The following is a 15,942-nucleotide window of genomic DNA, read 5'->3' on the forward strand; positions in this document are numbered from 1 at the left end:
TATTCCATTTAGTTAATAAAGGCAGAAGAAAAGCACATATGTATGATGTGTCTGGAATGTAAAGCTCACGGAAAATATTAATACAACTTTTTAATTAAAAAAGTCAAAAGTGCAGGACAACGTAAGGCCTAGGTGTGACTTAAGAGTCCTGACTCAGATCTTCACAGGTCAGCAGAAACTTTTTTTGCGCAAAATGAAGCCTCAGGTCAGAAAATTGGCAGCGACAAATGTCTTGCAAAAATACAGCACTGAATGACAGAGTTGTATTTTGCGTAATTAAGAATAAGTTTCCCGAAATGTCATAATTATGTGAAAGAAATTATGCAAACTTTGTATACCACACCTGCTCACCGACTTTTCAGGTATTCCCACCCATAAATGCCCATTCAAGCCCGCTGAGTATATATACTCGCCACGTACAATTACGCGACACAGGCTTAATCTTATGTAAGAACAAATCTATTAACGAGTGAAATTCATTTGTTTCTAAATGTGTTATGCAAAAGCCTCAAATACAACTGCACTTGTAGCTCTCCGAGCCCAAATAGCACCTTCATTGGAAAAAAACGAAGTAAAGATATAGATACATTGTACACATAGATTTTTTAAAGTTGTATGTAGGCATTGTCCATTTTACATTCACTTGAGCACGGATCAGAAAGACTGTTAATCACCTGGTTAGCACCTCCTGCCTGGAGCACCATTCATGTTTTATCCGTCTGTCCACTGTCTGTACCTTCATCATAAGAGCAGGCCGGCATCAGCAAGGAAACTTCAAATACCAACAAAAACCATCGCCTGGAAGAAACGAAAGAATGCTTTGAAGAGAACAGTGGTAACAACTTTATTCCTTCTTTACCGGTTTCATTCTTTGGCATCTGTTCAAACTGAGTCCAGAGGCCTGTTAACAATGGGACTGATTCACAAGGGTAATCTGAGACAAAAGTCTAACTTTATGACTTTTGGTATTCACAGAGATCATTTACGAGTTGTAGCTTTACATCTGCAGTCGGGCCAGAATCTCCACACACGGGCTGTACTCTCCGGCTTGGGCTGTACTCTCCGGCTCAGACCGTGCTCTCCTCGGCTTGGGCCGGATGAAGTGTAATCAATGGGCCTGAATGCAATTTGTACAAAAGGGAATATTAGGAATGTCTAATGAATGGAGGTCATGAAAATCAGTAGGGCAGTTAAAAGAGAGTGTGGCTAGACATTACATCATATCCCAGAAAAATTGGATCCTTTGCATCATGGTACATGGGGTGCACAATTTGCGTTCCCCTCATTGTTGACTGTGGTGTTAACACTACAGTCAACACTGAGGGGTGTCAAATGTAAACAAGCGCGGCCGCAATAATCAGAAACAGATGGCCCCTGCGCGCTGCTGCTCTCTCCCTCAAGGTGGATGCCGCGGGAGTCAACATTTTGAGAAAAAGGTGGGACATGTACCAGCTCTTGGCCAGTTGCATGCTTTCTTTTCTGAAGGACAATTGTAAAAGCCAATATAATTACTGCAACAACAAAGAAACACATGCACGTGTTTCAGAAAAGTGCAGACCGATTCCAAGAGGTCAGCTCCTAGGTAGCACATGCGCGCTGCGCTAGGCTCGACCTAAAAAGGTAATTCCCCACTGCAGTAAAGGTGTTCTGATGAGTACTAACCGTAGATGATACAGAAGGAACGATGCATATATTGTACAGGTATTCTGATGTTTATTAAACGTATATTATATCAAATGAAAGCTGTATACAGAGTGAAGGTATTCTAATGTGTAAAAACCGTATATAACACAGAAGGAAAGCTGTTCATAGAGTGAAGTTTTTCTGATGTTTACTAACCGTAGATTATACAAATGAAAAACTGTTTATAGAGTGAAGGTTTTCTGAGGTTTACTTACCGTAAATGATATAAAAGGAAAGCTGTGTATAGTGTAAGGACTAGTAGAGCAGCTAGGAATCCATGGGCCCTGGTGCAAGCAAGGACAATGGCCCCTTTCACTGCTGCTGAGGTAGTGAAATACAGCAATGATTAGGATTCAAGGGCCCCTCAGAGCTCAAGGCCCCGGCGACACTGCACCTGTGACAACAATAGTAGCTGCACCCCTGGTAAAGGTATTCCAAACTTTACTAAAGTTTTAGTTGCCACTAACTCATGAATTTAAAAAAACAATTCTCGCAATACATAAAAAAAATGCTATTCATTTTTATGTTTTTAAAATTGCGCAGAATAATGGGATGTGCCCCACACGAAACACGGGATGGGGCCCTTGTTGTGTCCTTAGTGACATGAATAGACATAGAAAGCATAAACTAAATAAATAAAGAATGTAACATCTTATCCCTAAACAAATAAGATATTAATTTAAATACCTACTGGGTATTCTTTTTGGTCTAACACTATCTTTAACTCTAGAGGCAATTGACAAATCACTTTTTACCAAATTTTGAGGAAATTTTTTGAAATTGTATACTGATCTTTCAGCCCTCGTAAGCAAGACATCAATAAAGCGTGGGAGTCGGAGAATGACTCCGAAAGTTTGAGAACAGAGTGGTGACGCCCAACAGACGAGCAGCAGCGAACGAAAAACAAAAGAAACGACAGGAGGCGGTCTCCTGAACATAGAGGCACAGGGGAGAAAGCATCCTTTCCAGCACCTGCAGCAGAAAACACTGCATCACCAAAGAACATCTCCATGAATGAATGAAAATATGTTTTTATAGCGCCTCTGGCGCTTCAAAAGAAGTGTCTAGGCGCTTGTGTCAATCAGGTAGGAGGATCGGAATAAACTGCAGCTTTTCAGCGAAGACACTTTGTATTGTAGAAACTGAGGTGGCAAGAGTATTGCTTAAGAAGGTTTAGTGGTGAGTTGTGGCAGCCTTTTCACTCTGCTTTGTTTCATAGTTAGATGGCAGTGTATGGCTTTGTTGCGTAAGGTTAGGGTGACCAGATTCTCAAACAGGTGTCACAGACATTGAAGTAGGACTGACAGAAGTACCCATGGCTTTAAGTGGAATGGAAAAACAGGGGGTGGGCGTCTCTCAAGGGGCGTGGCTGGTGTAATTAAGGAGGTGGCTTAAAAACACATAAGCTAACAAAATCTGTATTTAGCATAGCGTCCCGCCCGAAAAATGTGCTTCCGTCATTGTATCCAGATAAATAATATAACGAGTTACATCCAGTGGTCGAAGTGGGGAAAAAAAAGTAGGGGAACTGTGGGCGGAGCATCAGGGGGTGGGAATAACCAGAGGATTGGGTCAGTGGGAGGAGTCCGGGGTGCGGCTAGAAAGAGCAAAAAATACCAATTTTTAGTATATTTGGTATTTCACTGACCAGTTACAGCTTAGAACGTTATTTAATGCAACCAATAGATACACCTTTATTTGAGGTTTGATTTATGAGTTATTGACATTAAAATACATTTACAATGTGGGATATTTTTTCAATCACAGAATGTCCCGAATACGCTTATAAGTGGAAACATAAGCCATTTGTCTCCCATCCATGCAGTTTCTTTCATAAGCACGTCTCCTCGCTTTTGCAAACCATTTCTGAACTTAAGGTTTGGGTTTATATTCTATGACAGGAGACCCCATGTTTTGTGGAGCACTATTGATTATAGAATTCTGTGCCTCACGGTCAATGCAAAATTGTAGTCCTACATTTTTTATGTGTTTCACGTAACGTCATGAAGCCAGCATTAGATAGCTCTTATTTCCTGTTATTGTATCTAGATATAGCACACAAAAGTGAATATATACACCTAAGGCAACCCAGACATGTTGGTTTTGCAGATGCATTAATCAGTATCAGATGAATGAGATACAACTATTATATTAGTAGTTTGTCTAATTACTACTCAAGGTAGTTAGCATTGAGAATTGCAAATGTATCAACTCTGGAATTATCAGTGTAGGAAGCTGGCTCTGTGTACACTATAACTTACTTTGGTATAGTATATACAGAGTACAGTGGATCCCCAAAGGCTTACAAAGGTAAAAGTAGATAATACCTTACACTCTATTTGTGGTAGTGTGGGCGAGCAGTAATGCTTAATCAGAGGGTAGTGGTGAGCATTTATTGTACACACAGGCAAGAAATGATAGCACACACCCAAAGGAACTCAGACAAATTGTTTGTATAAAAACACTTTTTTTATTGTATTTTATTTTTAGAACCAAGCAGGACTTAGTAAAGGAAAGTAAAATTGTAATTTCACAGACAGGTTGATAAGAAAATGCAAGCTGAATGGATTTGACTTCGTTACAGGTTTGTACAATGCTTAAAAACAGCTGTACTTACTTTTGGATTACTTTGTGATTACTTTTTAGGTTACTTTTTCTATTTAGTGTGATGCGTAGATATCACACTGGGAGATTTCCTAGACAAAGGTAAGTAAAACGCTTTTACATTAAAAACACAGTTACTTAGGTTTCCATACAAACACAACTGAACACAGAACTTTTTCAGAGAAAAACAGTCTATGCAATCCTATGGAGGAAAATGTGGTTATCAGTTTGCAGGTAAGTAATCGGTCTTGAGGGTTGAGTTTCAGGGGTTAGAACAAGGAATCCCCCAGGGTCAAGGATGCACTCAAAAAGCACCCTCAGTGGCACACGGGCAGCTGGGTGCAGAGTGCTGATGCCCAATGTTAGCCTATGGGGTTAGGGGGGCATGTGGTTGGTGGGTGCTCACGGCAAGGCTACTCTGTCTTGGGAGCCAAGCTCCTAGGGTTAAGGTCAGGGCTAAGGGGGTCCCGGGTCAGCACTAAGTCCACAACACGAGCGGTGCCGGGGCGGCCGAGTGCAGAGTGCTTAGGAGGGGTCGGGAGCCCAATGCAATCCTACGGAGATTGCCTGTTTTGTATTTTAGCTGCAGGCTTGGTCCAAGAAGTCTTCCAGGAGGAACCAACAGCTGGGCAGGTAAGTTTGAGGGCTCAAAGTCGTAGGTCCACCTCAGGTCCTCTTCTCCAGGGTGCAGGGCGGCCGGATGCTGGGGTACCTTTTGAGGTTGGATTTCACCTTACCAGGCCACTCAAGGTTGGGCGGGTGTCCGTACAGAGGCTGCAGGCAATGTCAGGGAGTCCTGAATAGGTAAACCCATGGAGGTTTTGCACTATGGAGCACTGGGGGACCTCGCTGGGACTGGTGGGCCACAGGCGACGGGTGGAGTGGTGATTCCAGGCATCGGGTTTCTTTGTCTTCAGCAGGCTCAGAGTCTCTTTGGGGATTCTTTCGAACAGAGTTGCTGTTCACAGGATATTCTTTGTTGAAGGCAGTCAGTCCTTTCAGGGGCTCTGGAGGTCTCTGGCTGTAGGACAAGATGACTTCTGGTGCAGGACCTCTGGAAACTCCAGATGGGCTGGTAGGGCTGGGGCCAAGTCAGTCCTCCTCTGCTGTGCATCTTCTTTTGTCCTCTCAGTATTTAGGGGACGTTTTAGGGGTCTCGGACTAGTAACCAATAGGCTACTGACCTTAGAGTGACTGCACCCTTGGTGTGCTCACCCCACGTGGGGGAGTGGGCACAATCCCTAACCCTGATTGGAGATGGCCTACCATCTGCAAGAGTGGGCTTTACTTTGCCTCCCCCACCTGAGGGGTGAGGTTGGCATAGGTGAGCACATCTTCTAGGCTGTCCTAATTTTGCCCGCCTGTCTCTCCCCCGAAAAGGAGGTGAGACAGGAAGGGGGCCTCTGTCCAGGAATAACTTTGTGTCTGGCCTCAGAGAGCGAAGACTCCTACCCCAGGGGTCCAGAAACGTGTCTTGTGGTAGCAAGCTGGTGTCTACCAGTCAGGGAACCCAACAGAGGCCGGTTATTTTTTAGGGGGCATCTCTAAGATGCCCCCTGAGTGTAATCTAGAATAAATCCCACACTGGCATCAGTGCACCTTTCTGCACAAAACAATAATTTTTTCTATATGTGCTGCACATATAGAAAGAGGAAAAAACAGGGAGAAATAAAGATATTTCTCCTTGTTGTGACTCCCTTGGGGAGGCGTACGATTTTGATGCATTCCCAGGTTAACAAGTCCTTGTAAATATGGAAATGTGTCAAAAACCATGGAAGTTGAGTGGGAATACCCACTGCAATGCCTTCCTTGTGGAGAGTAAAGCAAAGCAGCGATTTGCGCTGTGTTGCATTACCTCCATATTTATGGAACCATTCAATGCCATGCAAAGTGGCTTTGCGTGGCTTCATAAATATGATGTTCCATGGTGCAAGCATGACGCAAGGCCCTTATAAACATGCCCATTAGTTTGGTGTGTGTGCAAATCATGCATTGCCGATCCCTGGTGAGTTGCACTACTACTGCTGGAACAAGGCCAATGGAGGCACCAATGGGTGAGGCGGACTGGCCTCAAGTGTTCTGTAACCTCAATGACAATGTCTCTGTTCATCTAGGTTGTGCTGCTTTGTAGGCCTGCCTGCAAGACTGGAGGTGAACCTCAGTATGGATTGTGGTGCACAGGGCTTAAACGTTAGCCCACACTTGCCACTAGTAGGGTCCACCTGCTGGGTGACTGGTCATGATGCCTAAATCTGGTTCCCCAGTTCCAAATTTGGTAGTTCTGGTCACAGTGCCACATTCTCTCCCCCCTGAACACTTTTCGCCCCACTGAGGGAAACATGCACCACCTTCAGCTATAACCCAATTGTGCCCTGTTACAAACGCCTTGATGTGACTCAATTCAAATTAAGCACTGCCTAGAAAAAATAATAACCTCCTGGAAAAAGCAAACACTCATAGGGAATGCAAGATTTAGTAAAATATAAGCATGAACAACATGGTTACCTTAACGCTTTAACACTCACTGTTCAGAAATCAATGAGTGTTTTGTGCAAAAACTCTGCGGACACGAATACAGGGCTCCTCCTGTACACAGGTGTGCCTATATTGCACTCGTGGACAGCAAGGAAGGGGTTAAGTAGGGCTCAGAAGATAAAGAGACTCTTCAGGAAAATCTGATCTAACTCACGGAAACCCACAAGGGCTTCTTCACATTCATGTCAGCCAGCTAGCTGCTCAAACATCGACATTATGTATTTAAGTGTCCTGCAAAGGATACCTTTTGAAGTGTCCGGCTTTGCTAACTCCCCTTCCCTCAAAAAACTTGAGTTCTTGAGAGTAAACGGCAAAAATTATATTTTCATTTGGGAAGTGAAGGATACATCCAACTTTATTTTTTTTGGGTGACACTATGGTATGTTAGTGATGCTGAAAAGCGTCGCTAAAACAATTTACAAACCTAAGAGGTCCCAAAGCAAGACCCATTCGCTTTGCTAATGCTTGTATAGATATCTCATTTGCTAAATGGGGCACTTTTAATTTGGTGCCAGACAGGGCTAAACTGGGAACCCAAAGCAGTCTTATGAAAGAGGTCCCAAAGACAAGACCTATTGGCTTTGCCTCTGCTTGTTTTTATATCTCATTTGCTGAATGGGGCACTTTTACTTTGGTGTCACATAAGGCTGAACTGGGAACCCAAAGCAGCCCTGGCATTTTGTCCATATCCTGTTCGGTGTGCTGCGAGCAAACTCAGTAAGCAAGCCTGACCCGTACAAAGGGGACATGGGAAAAGGGTGTCCTCTATCCAAGAAAATGTAGAAAAAATTACATAAAGTGTGCATTCTACAACACATTTTATTATATATTCAATTGTATTGGCATTTAGAGCACAGTAAATAATGACCTTACAGTGCACCAGGATACGACACGTTTGTTGGGGCTCTTCAATGTTTCCCTCACTATCACCCTCCAACACTGCTCCTCATCTCTCCATAGCCGCTCTCACATGTATTTAATTTGTTTTATGTAGCGTCTCTCATACCAGTGTAGCTTTGCGCGACAGGTAGTGAGGAGGAGAGTGCCATATTTTCGGAGATATGGCTCACTCCTCCCCTTTCCCTTGCGTCGGCGCTCATTACAGCTACCATGCGCCACACACACACACCATAGCGCTACGGTGTGTGAGTGAGTCCAGAATAGGTTTTGTACAGGAAGGGTACCCTTCCTGTACAAAATACGATGCACAGACTCTTGCAACGTTTTTCCCACTTTCTATGAGTGCTGCACAGTGCAGCACGCATACAAAGTCGGAAAAGAGGAGAAATTAAAGCATTTCTCCTTCCGTACACCTACTTGAAAAAGACGCACTTTTCTCACGCTAAACCCAATCTACTTCATTTAGTAAATTGGGTGTAGTGTGAGAAACCCTGGGTGGGTGCTTGGGACCACCCATGCTCCACCCTTGATGCACACCCATGGTGCTAAGTAATGCGAAGAGCGCAATGCGCAGCTTCGCAATACTTTTCTGTTATTTCAGCGCTAAACAAGTTTAGCGCTAATAAGTAAATTGGGAAAAAAAGATTTTGTGTCGATTTGCGTCACTTTTGTGACTCAAACACAGTGCAAAATCTTGGGAAAACCCCTCCTTAGTCTGCTGGACAGCCCTGCTTGTTTTGTTACTGGGGGACAGTTTTGCAGCCCGAGTAACAAAACCAGCCTCTCACCCCTTCAGCCTCCATCCTGATGCTCATTACGCAAGTCAGGCCTTGGTGACTGGGCCTAATTGTTTCCACAGTCTGACCCTGGATGGGGTCCACTAGGGGCTCTGGTGCTCGGGTGTCTCAGAACTGGACACCCCGGGCTGCTTTTATGTTAATACCTTAAAAAAGGTAAACAGTATTTTGAAAATTACCACATCCCTAAACACAGACAGAGCAGCAGTAAACAATCTATAAAATAAAATAAAATAAAATAAGGAAGACATTAAAGGTTTTCTACAGCGTTTTTTTTTTTTTTTTTTTTTTAAAGCACCAAGTTTAGAGAACAGCCTGCCACAAATTCAACACTGGAGTCCTCTTCCTTTTCTTGTGGCGTCGTCAGTCTGGGTGAGAGCGGGACAGCCAATGCATCCTGATGTGACACATTGTATAGTCACAGTGGGGTGCAGGCAGGTAGCATCGTCTAAATTAGATGTAAATCATTGCAGCAGCAGGGGCATCATTGGAAGCCACTTTTCGTGCTGCTGTATTGCTCCTACAGTGCAAAACGGCTCCTATAGTGTTCCTGGGCAGGCCCCTTCCCAGGACAGAGAGAGGAAGGGGGAGGAGGTCTCGCAACTGCAGAGGCCGTCCTCAATGTGCACCAAGCAGGGGTCTAATATTTTTCAACTTCGGACGATTACTGCCGTCCTGGGACGCATATTAAAAATAAAAAAGTAGGGGAACGGACTTTGTTAAATTAATAAAGTAGGGGCCCGCTGTGTACTTCCGATCCCGCCCACTTCTACCACTGGTTACAGAACACCTAGAACAAGCCTGGATTAGACTATTGGCTTTGTCAATGGTTGTTAGCTACGCAAGAGAAATAAGCAACAACTTTGGCTTCGCTGTACATAACATTGAAAATGCTCAGATGACTCAGTTCTGTAATGGAGAGACAGACTGTGAAAGAACTATAAAAGGTCTCTGAAGGCAGTGAAGGGTGGCACTGCTGCAGCAGTAAGCTCTATTTTTAGGTCTCGGCATCGAGACCTATTGTTATGGAGTTCGCTCTGAAGGGACCTTGAGCTGTGAACACGCCGACCAGGGTCCGTGAACGCGCACACACACAGGCAGGCAGGCATGGCCGTGCACACACAGACACACACAGAAACAGACACACGCACACGCACACACGCACGCACACACACACCCCATCCCTCTCTGCCCACTCCCTCTCTGCCGCCCCCCCTCTACCCACACTCACCGGGCTCTTTCCCTCTGCAGTTGGTCAGTCATGGCAGCAGGCAGACTCGTGTCTTCTCCGGCGATCCTTCAGCTGATGTGCACGCCCACGCTGCGCCACGTGCGCGCCCACCACGCTGTTTTCATGCCCGTTGATCCTCAGCTTGTTATATACTTTGGCTATGGACAATTAGACCACCGTTTTGCTCCGTCAATCATGTTTTCTTGGGCTGCGGTGTCTACAAGGCAAGGGGGCAGTGCACTGCACATGGATTTATCCTCGTCACGCCAATCGGTATTGTTTAATTTTATTTCTTTCGATCAGCATTTTTTTTGTAATCTCTGGGAGAGCCGACGCTGGGACTTGAACCCCATTCCACAGTGTCAAAGTCTGGACACGGAGTGAAAGAACGTGGCTGTGCAAGCTACCACTGGACCCACTATACTCAGTTACCATGAGGTGGCGATATCTGCCACTCACTTTCCTCACTGCACCTTTGTGTTAGCCACGATGATCATAATCATTTCTATCCACTTTCATAATAGGCTTGTATTTTCAAAGATATCCTCTAATACTGAAAAAAAATTAGGGCAATAAATATCTATACAGCAGAGTACGTAAACACAAAATGTCATGACATTTTGCACACTGTTGCAGGTCCGCTGTAGTCAAGGAGATTGTCTTCTGAGAAGTGTTTACATCCTCAAAATGACTTTCCAGTGTAGAGGACCATTGGTGCACCTGCTTATCTGGCAATATGCATAAGGATTACTACCTATCTCACTAATATTTTATCTTCGTAAATAGTTTGTTCACAGTACATTGTAAATTGTTTTCACATCATGGGAGCTCTAAAAATTGAATTCTGTTCATCGCTTCTAAATGAGGCGCTTTTTGGCATTCTTCGACAATGCTTTCAAACTAATTTCTGCTACTGCGGTAGATGGATGGCACTCCGGAGAATATTGTGTTGATCGGTATAGCTCTATAAGCCGTGCGCGCCCCTGGTGACCCTCCCGCCCGACCCCAGGTCTGCCCAGTAGAACGGCGTTCACTTCATCCCTCTGTGAGGCAGAAGGTGAGTGTGAGTGCAGAGTGCGCAGAGTGCGAAGTAGTGAGTGCAGAGTGAGTGTGCAGAGTGAGTGTGCAGAGTGCAGAGTAGTGAGTGTGCAGAGTAGTGAGTGTGCAGAGTAGTGAGTGTGCAGAGTAGTGAGTGTGCAGAGTAGTGAGTGTGTAGAGTAGTGAGTGCAGGGTAGTGAGTGCAGGGTAGTGAGTGCAGGGTAGTGAGTGCAGGGTAGTGAGTGCAGGGTAGTGAGTGCAGGGTAGTGAGTGCAGAGTAGTGAGTGCAGAGTAGTGAGTGCAGAGTGCAGAGTAGTGAGTGCAGAGTGCAGAGTAGTGAGTGCAGAGTGCAGAGTAGTGAGTGCAGAGTGCAGAGTAGTGAGTGCAGAGTGCAGAGTAGTGAGTGCAGAGTAGTGAGTGCAGAGTAGTGAGTGCAGAGTAGTGAGTGCAGAGTAGTGAGTGCAGAGTAGTGAGTGCAGAGTAGTGAGTGCAGAGTAGTGAGTGCAGAGTAGTGAGTGCAGAGTGCAGAGTAGTGAGTGCAGAGTAGTGAGTGCAGAGTGCAGAGTAGTGAGTGCAGAGTAGTGAGTGCAGAGTAGTGAGTGCAGAGTAGTGAGTGCAGAGTGCAGAGTAGTGAGTGCAGAGTGCAGAGTAGTGAGTGCAGAGTGCAGAGTAGTGAGTTCAGAGTGCAGAGTAGTGAGTGCAGAGTGCAGAGTAGTGAGTGCAGAGTAGTGAGTGCAGAGTAGTGAGTGCAGAGTAGTGAGTGCAGAGTAGTGAGTGCAGAGTAGTGAGTGCAGAGTAGTGAGTGCAGAGTAGTGAGTGCAGAGTGCAGAGTAGTGAGTGCAGAGTGCAGAGTAGTGAGTGCAGAGTGCAGAGTAGTGAGTGCAGAGTGCAGAGTAGTGAGTGCAGAGTGCAGAGTAGTGAGTGCAGAGTGCAGAGTAGTGAGTGCAGAGTAGTGAGTGCAGAGTGCAGAGTAGTGAGTGCAGAGTAGTGAGTGCAGAGTGCAGAGTAGTGAGTGCAGAGTGCAGAGTAGTGAGTGCAGAGTGCAGAGTAGTGAGTGCAGAGTAGGTAGTGCAGAGTGCAGAGTAGGTAGTGCAGAGTGCAGAGTAGTGAGTGCAGAGTGCAGAGTAGGTAGTGAGTGCAGAGTGCAGAGTAGGTAGTGAGTGCAGAGTAGGTAGTGAGTGCAGAGTAGGTAGTGAGTGCAGAGTAGGTAGTGAGTGCAGAGCAGGTAGTGAGTGCAGAGTGCAAATTTGGGCCCACAGGAAAAACAAGAACAAAGGGTTTCTGAGGGTGGCTTGCTTTTGGAGTATTACTAGTAGGGAAATGGATGTTTATCTACAGAAATGGATGCAGAGTAGTGAGTGCAGAGTGCAGAGTAGTGAGTGCAGAGTAGTGAGTGCAGAGTGCAGAGTAGTGAGTGCAGAGTGCAGAGTAGTGAGTGCAGAGTGCAGAGTAGTGAGTGCAGAGTAGTGAGTGCAGAGTGCAGAGTAGTGAGTGCAGAGTAGTGAGTGCAGAGTAGTGAGTGCAGAGTAGTGAGTGCAGAGTAGTGAGTGCAGAGTAGTGAGTGCAGAGTAGTGAGTGCAGAGTAGTGAGTGCAGAGTAGTGAGTGCAGAGTGCAGAGTAGTGAGTAGTGAGTGCAGAGTAGTGAGTAGTGAGTGCAGAGTAGTGAGTAGTGAGTGCAGAGTAGTGAGTAGTGAGTGCAGAGTAGTGAGTAGTGAGTGCAGAGTAGTGAGTAGTGAGTGCAGAGTAGTGAGTGCAGAGTAGTGAGTGCAGAGTGCAAATTTGGGCCCACAGGAAAAACAAGAACAAAAGGTTTCTGAGGGTGGCTTGCTTTTGGAGTATTACTAGTAGGGAAATGGATGTTTATCTACAGAAATGGATGCAGAGCAGTGAGTGAAGAGTGCAGAGTAGTGAGTGCAGAGTGCAGAGTAGTGAGTGCAGAGTGCAGAGTAGTGAGTGCAGAGTGCAGAGTAGTGAGTGCAGAGTGCAGAGTAGTGAGTGCAGAGTAGTGAGTGCAGAGTAGTGAGTGCAGAGTAGTGAGTGCAGAGTAGTGAGTGCAGAGTAGTGAGTGCAGAGTAGTGAGTGCAGAGTAGTGAGTGCAGAGTAGTGAGTGCAGAGTGCAGAGTAGTGAGTGCAGAGTAGTGAGTGCAGAGTGCAGAGTAGTGAGTGCAGAGTAGTGAGTGCAGAGTAGTGAGTGCAGAGTGCAGAGTAGTGAGTGCAGAGTGCAGAGTAGTGAGTGCAGAGTGCAGAGTAGTGAGTGCAGAGTGCAGAGTAGTGAGTGCAGAGTGCAGAGTAGTGAGTGCAGAGTGCAGAGTAGTGAGTGCAGAGTGCAGAGTAGTGAGTGCAGAGTGCAGAGTAGTGAGTGCAGAGTAGTGAGTGCAGAGTAGTGAGTGCAGAGTAGTGAGTGCAGAGTAGTGAGTGCAGAGTAGTGAGTGCAGAGTAGTGAGTGCAGAGTAGTGAGTGCAGAGTAGTGAGTAGTGAGTGCAGAGTAGTGAGTAGTGAGTGCAGAGTAGTGAGTAGTGAGTGCAGAGTAGTGAGTAGTGAGTGCAGAGTAGTGAGTAGTGAGTGCAGAGTAGTGAGTAGTGAGTGCAGAGTAGTGAGTAGTGAGTGCAGAGTAGTGAGTAGTGAGTGCAGAGTAGTGAGTGCAGAGTAGTGAGTGCAGAGTAGTGAGTGCAGAGTAGTGAGTGCAGAGTAGTGAGTGCAGAGTAGTGAGTGCAGAGTAGTGAGTGCAGAGTAGTGAGTGCAGAGTAGTGAGTAGTGAGTGCAGAGTAGTGAGTAGTGAGTGCAGAGTAGTGAGTAGTGAGTGCAGAGTAGTGAGTAGTGAGTGCAGAGTAGTGAGTAGTGAGTGCAGAGTAGTGAGTAGTGAGTGCAGAGTAGTGAGTGCAGAGTAGTGAGTGCAGAGTAGTGAGTGCAGAGTAGTGAGTGCAGAGTAGTGAGTGCAGAGTAGTGAGTGCAGAGTAGTGAGTGCAGAGTAGTGAGTGCAGAGTAGTGAGTAGTGAGTGGTGAGTGCAGAGTAGTGAGTGGTGAGTGCAGAGTAGTGAGTGGTGAGTGCAGAGTAGTGAGTGGTGAGTGCAGAGTAGTGAGTGGTGAGTGCAGAGTAGTGAGTGGTGAGTGCAGAGTAGTGAGTGGTGAGTGCAGAGTAGTGAGTGGTGAGTGCAGAGTAGTGAGTGGTGAGTGCAGAGTAGTGAGTGGTGAGTGCAGAGTAGTGAGTGGTGAGTGCAGAGTAGTGAGTAGTGAGTGCAGAGTAGTGAGTGCAGAGTAGTGAGTGCAGAGTAGTGAGTGCAGAGTAGTGAGTGCAGAGTAGTGAGTGCAGAGTAGTGAGTGCAGAGTAGTGAGTGCAGAGTAGTGAGTGCAGAGTAGTGAGTGCAGAGTAGTGAGTGGTGAGTGCAGAGTAGTGAGTGGTGAGTGCAGAGTAGTGAGTGGTGAGTGCAGAGTAGTGAGTGGTGAGTGCAGAGTAGTGAGTGGTGAGTGCAGAGTAGTGAGTGGTGAGTGCAGAGTAGTGAGTGGTGAGTGCAGAGTAGTGAGTGGTGAGTGCAGAGTAGTGAGTGCAGAGTAGTGAGTGCAGAGTAGTGAGTGCAGAGTAGTGAGTGCAGAGTAGTGAGTGCAGAGTAGTGAGTGCAGAGTAGTGAGTGCAGAGTAGTGAGTGCAGAGTAGTGAGTGCAGAGTAGTGAGTGCAGAGTAGTGAGTGCAGAGTAGTGAGTGCAGAGTAGTGAGTGCAGAGCGCAGAGTAGTGAGTGCAGAGCGCAGAGTTGTGAGTGCAGAGCGCAGAGTTGTGAGTGCAGAGCGCAGAGTTGTGAGTGCAGAGCGCAGAGTTGTGAGTGCAGAGCGCAGAGTTGTGAGTGCAGAGCGCAGAGTTGTGAGTGCAGAGCGCAGAGTTGTGAGTGCAGAGCGCAGAGTTGTGAGTGCAGAGCGCAGAGTTGTGAGTGCAGAGCGCAGAGTTGTGAGTGCAGAGCGCAGAGTTGTGAGCGCAGAGTTGTGAGCGCAGAGTTGTGAGCGCAGAATGCAGAGCGAGCGTGCAGAGTTGTGAGCGCAGAATGCAGAGCGCTGTGTGCTGGCAATGTAAATGACAATGTCATTTGTTTATGATTTAAAGAAAAAAAAAGAAATGTCATGAGCAATGCCAATAGCTCTTCCTTTAATGATGCCGAGACCATTGCATTGTAAATGCTTGTTTTCTGTGAGGGTAAAAATGCGGCCCCCGGGGGAATGCAGGTCGGCAGACTAGTCTTCCCCCGGGGTGTTCGCGCGAGGACACGGCAGGCGGAAGTTAGGTAAGGGGTTTAGGTCAGGGGTGGGAGGGGTTAGGTAGGAGGCTACTTATGGGGGAACAGGAGAGGAACAACTTCCTTTTCCTGTCCCCGGTGCCTCAGGGAAGAGTTAGGATTTTGTGAGCTTAGGCGGAGTGTGAATCTAGGTAGGTGGTGTTGGAATTAGCGTGGGATTCGTCGTTTTTGTGTCCCAGGACGACGAGTAGGCCAGTTTGTACGGCGCAATTAGGCGGAGTGTGATTTAGTGATTTATTACTTTTATCGGAGCAGGAGCTCCGGGCGGCAAGCGAAGGGTGCCAAACGTCACGCATCTCGCGGACGTTCCGTGCAAGTGCCGATCCTCACGCATCTCGCGGAGGGTAATTTGCCGATTTTTTCAATGGCTGTCCCTGACGCTGAGGCGGTGAGGGCTGCGTTGCTTAAGCTTGGCCGGGCTGGGAGGGCAGATCTCCTCCAGCCCGGTGTCCTGGACCAGGCTTGGGTCGGCATGACCCGTCCGACCAGGTCTGCGTCAGCAGGGGTGGCAGCTGTGGTGGCTGCGTGTAAGGATGAGCCTGCTGGGTCGAGGGAGGGGGGGCCCAGGAAGGGGAGGGCCAGGAAGGTGCAGGAGCCCCCCAAGAAGGGAGGGAGGAGGTTGAGTCTCCCTGCTAAGGTCGGGGCAGGGGGGGAGGCGGTCTCGGAGGGTGATGGGGGGGGGCGGGGGTGGGGGGCCAGAGGGCCCCGAGCTGGGTCCTGAGGAGCACGTGCAGGGAAAGGGCTCCGCTGGCGTCTCAGGCCAGACTGTCCAGGAGCTTGAGCCAGTTGGCGGGGTACGGGGAGAGTAGTGATGGCAGTGGGGGGGGGGACTCTGATGAGTTGGAGGTGGCGGCTGGGGATGATTTCGCCCTCT

General features: G+C 47.1%; 1 protein-coding gene across 2 annotated transcripts in view; it reads right to left on the minus strand.

Annotated features, from left to right (window-relative positions):
* The window catches only part of LOC147717927 (uncharacterized), a 126,056-nt gene that overhangs the window by 66,287 nt on the left and 43,827 nt on the right, over positions 1 to 15,942 (minus strand). For both annotated transcript variants that reach the window (XM_086924719.1, XM_086924718.1), the window contains exon 2: positions 675 to 798. The gene's annotated coding sequence lies outside the window, so the exon portion shown is untranslated. The remainder of the gene's footprint in view (positions 1 to 674; positions 799 to 15,942) is intronic.

Source organism: Lissotriton vulgaris, chromosome 5, assembly GCF_964263255.1.
Source record: "Lissotriton vulgaris chromosome 5, aLisVul1.2, whole genome shotgun sequence".
NCBI classification, from domain to species: Eukaryota; Metazoa; Chordata; class Amphibia; order Caudata; family Salamandridae; genus Lissotriton; species Lissotriton vulgaris.